General features: G+C 32.6%; 1 long non-coding RNA gene across 2 annotated transcripts; it reads left to right on the top strand.

The window, feature by feature from the left end:
• Positions 1-7786: 7786 nt before the first annotated feature.
• On the top strand, positions 7787-10167 carry LOC135120729 (uncharacterized). Of its 2 annotated transcripts, none has more exons than XR_010278707.1 (8): positions 7787-7867; positions 8029-8183; positions 8784-8922; positions 8980-9053; positions 9408-9491; positions 9557-9767; positions 9852-9921; positions 10033-10167. It is a non-coding gene; the product is annotated as an uncharacterized LOC135120729 (long non-coding RNA). The 2 variants fall into 2 exon arrangements; XR_010278708.1 differs by having other exon boundaries at positions 8029-8162.
• The last annotated feature ends 324 nt before the right edge of the window (positions 10168-10491 follow it).

The following is a 10491-nucleotide window of genomic DNA, read 5'->3' on the forward strand; positions in this document are numbered from 1 at the left end:
CAAAACCAGCAGTGCTGGTTCCTATATAGGCTCGCCCTATATGGGATACTGGTACTGTTGGTGAGAGTGCTGTTTACTAGTATATATATTACATAGAGTGCGCCTAACTAATTATATATTATAAATAATAGTCTAATTTTCTCGCTCTTAATATTTCTACTATCCATTTTTAACTCTACCTTCAAATAAAGTAGATGTCTTTAATTTAAATACTTGCGCTTTTCTTTCTTTCGTTTTCCATGCAAGAGCGCTTAGCATTAACCCAACTTGTTGAATATATCTCCTTGCATAAAAGTTATACTCATATTAATCTTATCAAATTCGTAAAATTAATTTATTAATAAAAATAAAAGAGAAACTAATAATTATCCTTATCCATTTCTGTCTACATCTCTCTAAACCGAATCTAAATCATTTAAAAACAGGAAAAAGTCTACTTTTAGTAATAGTGTTACAGAATATTATCTTCCCTTTCCTTTTGCCTTACAAATGCATTAACGGTATTTACTTTGACTTATTACTTTTTTTAAATTTAGCATTCTCAAAGGGAATCTCATATCATCAATAAAGGATAGCTCCTTTGCCAAATTAAGCGCTTTGGAATATTTGTAAAACCTCTTTATAAATATATTTTCTAATTTTTAAGGCTAACTCCTCTTGCTTTGTACAAAAAGAGTTAAGTGGAATCCCACTTACTACCCTCCGAAAAGCAAATGTTCTCCTTTTTGCAAAATTTTAAACATTTTCTGAGTTTAATTAAACTTATTACAACGTGTGACTGGTTTTCTATTTAAAGGATTCCATTTTTAGTAATAACTTGTGTTTTCTATCAAAAATTTTACTCATTTTTTTTTTTCTACAACTACCAAAATCATACCAATCCATTAAAAACAAGGAAAAATCTAGTTCACTAATCGTCATGTGTGATAGTATACTACCATCCTTTTCCCTTTACCTTAAAAAGGCTTTCACGATATTTACATTGACTTATATTACTTTTTCAGTTTACGAATCTTGCCAGAAATACGATATCATCATTGGAGGATAGTCCCTTTACCGAACCAGCCCTTTAGAATATTTGTAAAACCTCTCTACATATTTATATTCTAGTACTGAGGCTAACTGCTCTTGCATTGTACAAAAAATTAAATTTAAATGAAAACCATCTTACTGCCCTCTAAAATGCAATGTTTTCGTCCTTGCAATATTTAAAACATTTCTAACTTTAATTAAACTTATTAGAACGACTGGTTCGTTTTTTATTTAATGGAATCCATTTTTAGTACTAACTAGATTTTCTAACAAATATTTTTACTCATTATTTTAGTCTACAACTGCCAAAATCGTACCAAACCATTTAAAAACAAGAATAACTTTGCTTTTAGTAATAAAGCCTTATTTAAATAAAGCATTTACAAACCTAAAGTCTTTTCTATAGTTGTACGCTTTCTGATTCATTTGCTCAAAATAAAGATATAAAAAAAAATTTCTTTTTAATTTTATTTGTCCACTAATAATAGGGGCTTATATGGGAACCCAATAACTGAAATGAAGCCCGAATCTTCTAATACTAAGACTAATATGTAAGCAAAATAGTTGTTTTTTATTATTTTCTGTCCTATCTCTGATTATAGTATAACATCCATAAGATATATTACTTTTGTTGAAATTTTCCTTTGCTGCCCTCGTCTTCATTATGAGTACTTAGATTATAAAAGTAAATAATGTACTTATGAGGGGGAAATTAAAGAATACAACAGTTTTCATAGCAATAAATGTAATGCTTTGAAGCCTCCGAGTAATACTGATCAAAGTACGTTTACTCCCGATAATACCCCGACGGACCTGCTTTTCTCTCCACAAAGCACTCAAGCCACTACGCCGGTAATATCACCTCTTTCCTCACTATCCAGGACAGCGGCAGCCTTTAGAATTTCTCATTTTTAATATCTATGGCTAGCGCTAAGCTTAGTCCTTTCCTGATTTAAGTAAGCTAGATTTTAGAAGCCGTGGACTCATTTTTGTGCCATCCATCAACCCTGCGAGGCAATCAGTATAATTTTAATAGTAAAAAATAAATTCTCTATAAAGTTAAAAATAAATAAACAAGACATTAATTGTCAACTACGTGATCTTCTTACAACCATACAATTTAGTTGGCACCGAAAACTTGGTTGGTACAGTTTAATTCATCCCGTGTGTTTAATTTAATTTTTTTTTTAAAAGTACAATTATATAATTTTACGATTAATAAAAGCAGAGGGTTTTTCCTCTTTTAGCCCTGATTTTTTGCCTGTAGTTGTCCGCGGGGTATTTTGCCTTCCTTGTTTATTATTTACGGCCTGGCAATATTCAAAGAAGGATCGCATAGGTTCGGTTTAAGGATAAACAAACCTCGTAGATACTAGTTTTAAGAAAACCTTGTAGATAGACTTTAGATAAAACCCTTTAAATATTTCAACATTAATTTCGATTTAAAATAAATATAGACTTCACAGTTAAATGGCCCTAACCCCAAACGACTAAATATATTTTTCGGCTTCATAAGTAAAGTGAAAGTCTCTTTAAGTGAACGACTTACAAATGCCTATAAAAAAATATAACTAATAAAAATAAAATTTAAATTATTGAGGTCTATCAAAGACATAACAAATATAAGTATGTTTTCTACAAACAGTTTACATCGATCTATTATTTAGACATAACTACTTATTGGCTTTAGTCCCTTCAGTTTTTTTCTTAAACTTAAGGCAAATGATACTGAAAATGATGTCAAGTTTTTAAATTATATTTTAAATTAGTAATATACTCTAAATGAGATTGTACAGTTTTTGTAAAAGCTGAACTATCCTATCAGCTTTTACGGCTTATAATTATTATAACACCAAGAAGAGTATAGCGAAACACGAATTAAAAGTAATAATTCTTATTTATTGTTTTACATTTTTATAATGGAAACTAAATAAAATTAGATCAAAATTATCCTTTATCAGTGCGAAAATTTAGTATTTTTTAAAAGTAAAAAGCCCGTATGTCATCTCATACTCATGAAGGTAAAGCATGTGCCTTCATGCTTACTGTTATAAATTTTATTTTAAAACTTTTAAATTAATAATTGCATTAAGACTTTTACAAGAAAATGAACTTAACTATATTAGCACCCAAACGTTTGCGAGTCTCTCTAGCTTGTTAGCATTGTAAGGTTTTCTTTTTAACATTAACTGGTTAGTATTTATTTTTAGAAAAATTCTTTTTTTGTTGTGTATATTTTTTTCTTAATGTTAGAAAATAAAACCTTGGATCGTAGAAGATTCTTTGTTTCACTTCCTTATATATGTGTGAATTTTTTAATATTCGTATTCATTAAAAAAAAAATAGGCTAATTCAATATTCTTTTTTAAAGTTAAAATTATATTAAGCTTGAAGTCTTTACGGATGATAAGCGTACCATGCCGAGAACGTCTAAATTATTAAATTAATTAGCATTCTGATAGTAATAAGCTTCATGAGATCGTTTAGTATTTTATAAAATATTTTTAATTATTTTTCTACTTGAAAGTTTGGTTATAAATAAATACCCATTACATAGAAGCGTCAACTTATTTTATATTGGAAATGTTCTGGAATATATTAAGCACATGAGGTGGTTTACAGAATAATTTATTCACTTACACTGCTATAAGAATTAAAAAATATGCCAGTGAAAAAAGTGTGAAAACGTAGTGTTATGTATTTAAATAATTTTGCTAACTTTAACACGGCAATTCATAATACTGTTTAACCGTAATGGTTACTTATTATTTACTCGCTTCATCCCACACTTTTACTTCCACCTGGCAAATAGGCTTTAAGATTTATATATCAAGAAAAAAGGGGTTGACAAGTGTGTTGAAACAAGCATTTATAGTTTCAGACTGCTCTCAAAACTTATGACAAATTACTGTCATTTTAAACCACAGTTTTTAATATATTCTACTTAAAAAGGGATAGGGCGTTTTGAAAAACATTCGTTTCATGAAAAACTATTTTTATCAAATACAACATTATTTAAACATAGTGCTACAGAAGACAAAAAGTCTTGTTAACTCAAACAATTTTTTTTTTAAAAACAACTATACTTCTTTAAGGGGTTATTAAACGAGTAACATTTTCATATTGTATTTTAAACACTTTTATTAGAAAATTGTCCACTAGCCGTGGCCGTTCTGTTAGCTCTCTTTGGGCGTTTACTATCCATTTTAGTATTATCGTAAAAGTTATTTTTTTATATTTATAAACCTTTGCTTCTTGATTGTTAAAATATAAGTAAAAAATATATATAATGTTGCGGAGATCAAGTAAAATCATTTATATAAGCTATAGTTAGCGTGCAGCAGAGAGAATTTCTGATATTCTGAACATGGTGTTCTTTCCAGTGTCCGGAATCTTGCGTTTAATAGCGTCGCCAAGCTAGACAAATAATTGATTACATGTATACAGCAAATATGTTCCAAACTGAGTAATGATAAAATACACTTTGGGCACCAAATTAGACAGTGGTGCGCTCAATGCTTTACAAGGATTATTACAATATTAATCGGTAAACAAAGCCCTAAGATCTTAGCTTAAACGAGGGATTTTAAAATGAGTTTCGAGAATTGTAGACCTAGAGGAACAAATCTTAGTAAATGGGTGTATTAAAGGAAAAAAAGTAAGTTAGAGGAGGGTTACATAAGCTAAGGTGACCGTTAGACGAGGAAAGTTTGGAGGTTGGAACCTCTGCGGATACAAGCTGCCTATTGAAAATGAGTTTAAAGTGGTTATTCCAGATATTTTCCCAGAAATGGATACAAAAACTGTAAAGGCGGTTCTTCTGTTTTAACGGTTCAACCCGTCTGAAGTAATTAAAATGCGTTCCTTTGAAAAGGAAAGACAACCCCTACCCTACCCGTCAAGGCGTCTAAAATGGGAAACAAGAGCTTAAATTTGAAAAGTAATGGGTGTATCGCCGTGTCGGTTGATTCCCTGAAAAGAAGAGGGGGTGTGGATTGGTCAGTGCTATAGATGTCAACTATTTGGACATACAGAGTAATACTCTAAGCCAAGCTACAAATGCGCTAAATGCAATGGCCCTCACGGCTCGACTTCCTGCACTAAAAGCGAAAATGAAAAGCCTACCTGCCCTAATTGCCCAAGAATGCATGTTTCAAATTGTAGAGGATGCAGAACCACCAGAAATATGCTCCTCTGAGAAAAATTCATAATAATTTTTCAACTAAAAAAGCTTTCAAGAATTCTGAAAGTTTTCATTTAAAAAAAATATAAGCTACGCACCGCCTACTAAACAGAACTTAGAACCTGAAGCAACTAATACAGCTCCCTAAACGACCTGAAGAATAACTTTGTAGCAACACTTACCAATGCGATCCATTAAGGAGCTAATTTAGAAATTAAATAATTTTTAGATTATCTAAATGGAGGCCAACTCAGAAATTTATTGCCGGTATGAACCTGGACAAAATTTTACATCTTGTACACATCTGAAGGAAGGTAACCGTTTAAGGCACCTAACTATTCTGTTCACAGACGCGACAGGAAAGATACTGGAGGAGAAGGCGTAGCTGCCTTAACTGGATGAAACATTACCCACCAAGCGTTCTATTTTATTGAGGTAACTTTAGAAGCTGTTTGCGTAAATATAGAGCTCTGTTACATTGGGATAGTCAATATTACTGCCCCTTACAAATCTTTCGACAAGGTAATGCCTAAAATAGCGGGGGGTTTTATGTCTCGAGATTTAAACTTCAAAAACCCTTTGTGGAATAGCAGGGGGAAGAGCGACAACGAAATAAGGTTTGCCGAAAGGACCGACAAAAATATTTAATTGTTATTGATTTAAATCACCACAGTATCATAAATTATTTAAGTACCTGTTATCGTCAAATAACGCTATTTGTACTCTCTTCGGATCCTAACCCCATCTTCATAGAGATAGGTAATAAGTCACTCTCGGTAACCTGGGTTGAAAAAGTAACCAGTTTGGCGCCCATTTCTGGAATAGTTAGACAAGCATAGACTCCATGGAGCACTTCATAGGGAATATACTTGATTTAGACACGGCTGTTGTGCAAATGGAAGGAGCTATAAAAGCGAACTATAGTAGGCCCACAAAAACCAACAATACAACCCTATGGACCACATTAGATCTCAGATTAAGAGAAGGAGAAAGCAAGATATCCGAACCCTTGTTTCCAAGCGATAAAAAACTTTACAATCAATATTTGAAATTAAGGAGAATTTGAAAGTCTGGCTTAACAAAAGCTGGTTAAAAAAATTAGGGACTTTTGGGCCAGAGAATAATTCTTGAAGGAAATTAACAAGAACCATTCGAACTACTGAGACTAGGGGCATAACACCGCTCATCCATGGTGCTGGACGCCTCAGCTACCATGTCCTCCGAAATAGTAGAGGCATTTGCTGACGCACTAAAAGCCTACTCATATCGATTAGAATGCGCACCGCTTTAAGTATGTGTCCACCATAGCTACTAACTATTTGGGATCTAACATATGTAACAACGTTAAGCTTATCACCAGTGCAGAATCTTAAAACTATTATCCAATCCCTTAATACTAGAAAAGCCTCGCCCTGATAATGCTTAAGAACTTAATTCCACGAGCTATCTCTATGATTTAAAGATTAATTAATTCAAATATTCAAGACAGCTTACTTCCCCAAACTGTGGAAATTGGCTTGCGTAATTTTCATTCCTATAATTAGTTCCTCTAACTGTTTTATTAAAGATTATCACCCAAAAAGCTTGTTGTCCGGCCTAGAAAATGAGATAGAGGCGGGGTCCCTTGTAAATTATAAGAATTTGTGGATGGCAAGTGCGCCCTGTCTAATTTTTAATTTTTGGTTTTCGAATTAAGTACTCCACAATTCAATAGATAGTTAGGCTTACTAGAGGAGCTACAAAAGCTTTCTTAAAAAAAGAAAAGTAACACGTGTGTCCTTTTAGATATTGAGAAGACTCTTCGGTAAAAGAGGGCACGACGATCTAACTTACTTTTTTACTTGAACATGGTGGTACACCTCATACCTAAAGAATAGAACCTTAACTGCTAAAGTAAATTCATTGGAGTCCGCTTTTAGACAATCAAAGGTGGGTGTTCCACAAGGTTTCTTAGTACCCCCCTTTCCTTTTTTCTATCTACATGCGCGACATGCCACAACTGCCGAAAAAAATAGAAACTAGGCTCACTACGTTGACAACACAGCCTTATATTATAGTCCAAAATCCGCCTGTCTGGTGTTTAAAAACGTACAGTCTCAGTTGACAGTAGTTGAGACATGGTTTTTAACAGGGAGGCTTATAATTAACTAGCTGAAAAGTAGCTTTGTAATTATAACAAAGGGAAGGATACTTCCCTAGATCCCTAGTAAACTCTCATTCCTCGATCTAAGAAGGTTAGATACCTCGAAATTGTGCGTGACGAAGGACTAAGCTGAACTCCACACCTTTTTTAAGTCGTTTTAAAACCAAGAAAGCTACAGCCGTGTTAGACCCCTTACTATGCAGGAAAAGCAAATTGCATTTAAAAGAGATTCTGTAGATATTCACCCTCTGGTGATCTAGGACTATCACTTGCCTATTTTTTAAGCAAAAATATTCATCGACTACAAATACTACATAATCGCCTTCTAAAAATGGTGGGTACCCCCTTGCTTTGGGCACAACAGCTAACTACATAGGAAATGTACCCTCCAGCCTATTAAAGTTTATCTTATTTGACAGCCTCTTAATTAGGACTCCTCCTTGGTAGCCGAGTACTCCCGGTCAAAACATTTCTTAGGCCTAGTAAAAGAGGGGAAAGCTATGGCTAAGGTTATAGTTTATTATATTAACTTAATTATATATATATATATATATATATATATATATATATATATATATTTATAATATTATGGAATGGAAACTAATCCATCCCTTTTCATTTAATATTTTTATTACTTTGCTTTTACGTCTTTTTACTATATACTATTTAGCTATGATAACGCGCACCTATTCTCGTTAATGGCGCATAGAATTGTTAAGGAACTTGTGATTTTAGCACTCTCAATTCCAGTAAATTAAGTAGCAATCGATCGTAATCACATCTGTAGTAAGCCAGTACTATAAAGTGAGATACTTGGTCTTTTTGGTCTCCAGCTTTCTCTTTTTGTTTTTTTTTGTTCATTTCGCTGTTTTAGTTTTTTATTTTTGAATATATTTTTTATTGTTTGGTTAGTTATTCTATTACTTATTCAATCTATAATATATCCTTTTTTATTAAAATACTTGTTATTTTACCTATAATTTTTAGACTTGTTACTTTGAATAAAAATCACATGAATTTTTTTTGTTTATTTAACTTGACGACAATTTTAAATTTTATACGATTCTTGGATTTTGCCTGTTCTATTGCAAAATATGTTGTCAAGATAAGTGTTTTAACAAGGAATACTAAGGAAACCAACCGTTTAACTTTTCTATCAATCCCGTTTGTTTTCGTCTTACTAAAACACTCGCTTCCTAAAGGAACTTGCACTTAAACTTATGCTATATTCTAACTGACCTTTTCACGTATACATACATTATCGGGAAGTGAACTGGTTATTAACGCTAGTTTTTATTAATTTATTTCCTACTGGTAGGCAACAGTTTGTAAAAATTAAGGTGGTATAGACTTTTTGTATCACTACACTTTTTGGCATTTGTTCTTCCTTCTTTAGACACTTATATCTTATTTGTTTCTCTCCAGGTCTTCTTTGAAGGAGAATTATCCGATTTATTTAGAAAGCACTCTTGGTTCATGTTTCTTCTATTTAAAATTTGACTTTATTGAGAAGGGTTATTGATGGCCTAATGACTGCTTTTTTTCTTTAATATTGAAGAGTTTGGTAAGTTAATATTGGTTAGTTGACTTTCAGTTTAAGAAGACAGCCTCTGTTAAATAGATCAGATATGGTGCGCATTGCAAATCACTTTTTTAAGGTCAGCGATTTGCCAGCGGGCCTTTTACCGTCAACTTGTACTTACTTTGGTTGTATTTCTATTTTTATTAAGTTAATAAGGGAGGCAGACTTGATAATGTTCTTTATTTACAACTGTTTTGTATTTTATGCGATTTTATAACTCTTTCGATTTCTTCTGTTCCTTTTGAAAATTTGTCCCCAACCAATATAAAATCAAGTACGAAAGTCATTGTATTAATGGAAAATTATATAAGTATTTTCAGCACTTAATTGCTTTCTAAGTGATAAAAATATAGAGGTTTTTTTACCTCCAAAGTTTTATTGATAAAGAATTTTTATATAATAATGAAAAGTTTAAAGTTATATACAAAATTGATGAATAATCTTAGCCTTCTTCACATTTTCAAAAGCAGGCATACCCATTCAAATTTTTGGAACAGTTATTGATTCAATTTTTATTGACGTCCTTTTCCTCCAAAGTTCCGGCTTTGAAAGTACCCACAGTTTATTTTTCTGTAATCTTGAACCTAACTGCAATGCTATCACTTCCCTCATTTAGAACAATAACTAGCCTTACAAAAATTTTGGTGCTGACAAGATGAACTCTTACAGTACCCTTCTGAATTGCTTCAGACCTTACGAGAGTGGTTATCATCCGCACACCTCGGGAAGCCTACTACCGGGTAATAATTATGGCTACACCATGGTTTCAGGGAAACCGGCTAGTGCTGCGGGAAAGAGAAAAAATTTAAAATGTTCTTAAGCGGCTGGTATCTATGTATTCCTTAACCGGTTACCGTGTAGAGTTTAACTTACCCTTTTTTTTTTTGGCCCTCATCTCATTGACTGGCAAGGAGCATTTTTGAGATGAATGTTTAGAAGGCTGCCTTCTACTATTCTCAAACGTCAGTTCTTCGAGAAAAGGTTATAACGATTGATCGTAACATTTTTAATGGTTTTTACTCTCCTGATTGTAATTTTTGGTTTTATACGGTTATTTTTGAGATAGTATTAAGAGAATTTCTTTCGAATCAGGGTACTAATGTGCATTCCCTCCCCGGTCTGTTTCTGAGTGTGCCTGTGTTCAATTCGGAGAGACCTGGAATTACCATTTCTTCCTGAAGATTTAAAGATCAACTATTTAGAAATACCGCAAACCCTTAATTAACATAGTACATTATAATAAAAGAAATAGCCCCCTTTAGAGATTAGCTTGAATAAGGTCTTATCCATGGAATTGGTGGTAAAAAAGCGCCGCTTTGGACATTATCGTAGATGAGTACATTCGAACATACTCAGAAATCTTAAGAGTTAATATTTCTACTTTAAAGTTAACCCCTTTTCAGCAAAGCGAGTGCCACTAATGATCTTTCTTTTTTTTTCAAGAGTTATATGCTTTCAACTTTCTTTTCCTTGCTTGATAAATCATATTTAAAGCCTCCTTTTAGGTGTACGACTGAAATCGTTAATAGACGATTTAAACTCAATGAAGAA

The sequence above is a fragment of the Zophobas morio genome, unplaced genomic scaffold (genome assembly GCF_036711695.1).
Source record: "Zophobas morio isolate AGI-343-1 ecotype UQ-CSIRO unplaced genomic scaffold, CSIRO_AGI_Zmor_V1 ptg000414l, whole genome shotgun sequence".
Taxonomy (NCBI): domain Eukaryota; kingdom Metazoa; phylum Arthropoda; class Insecta; order Coleoptera; family Tenebrionidae; genus Zophobas; species Zophobas morio.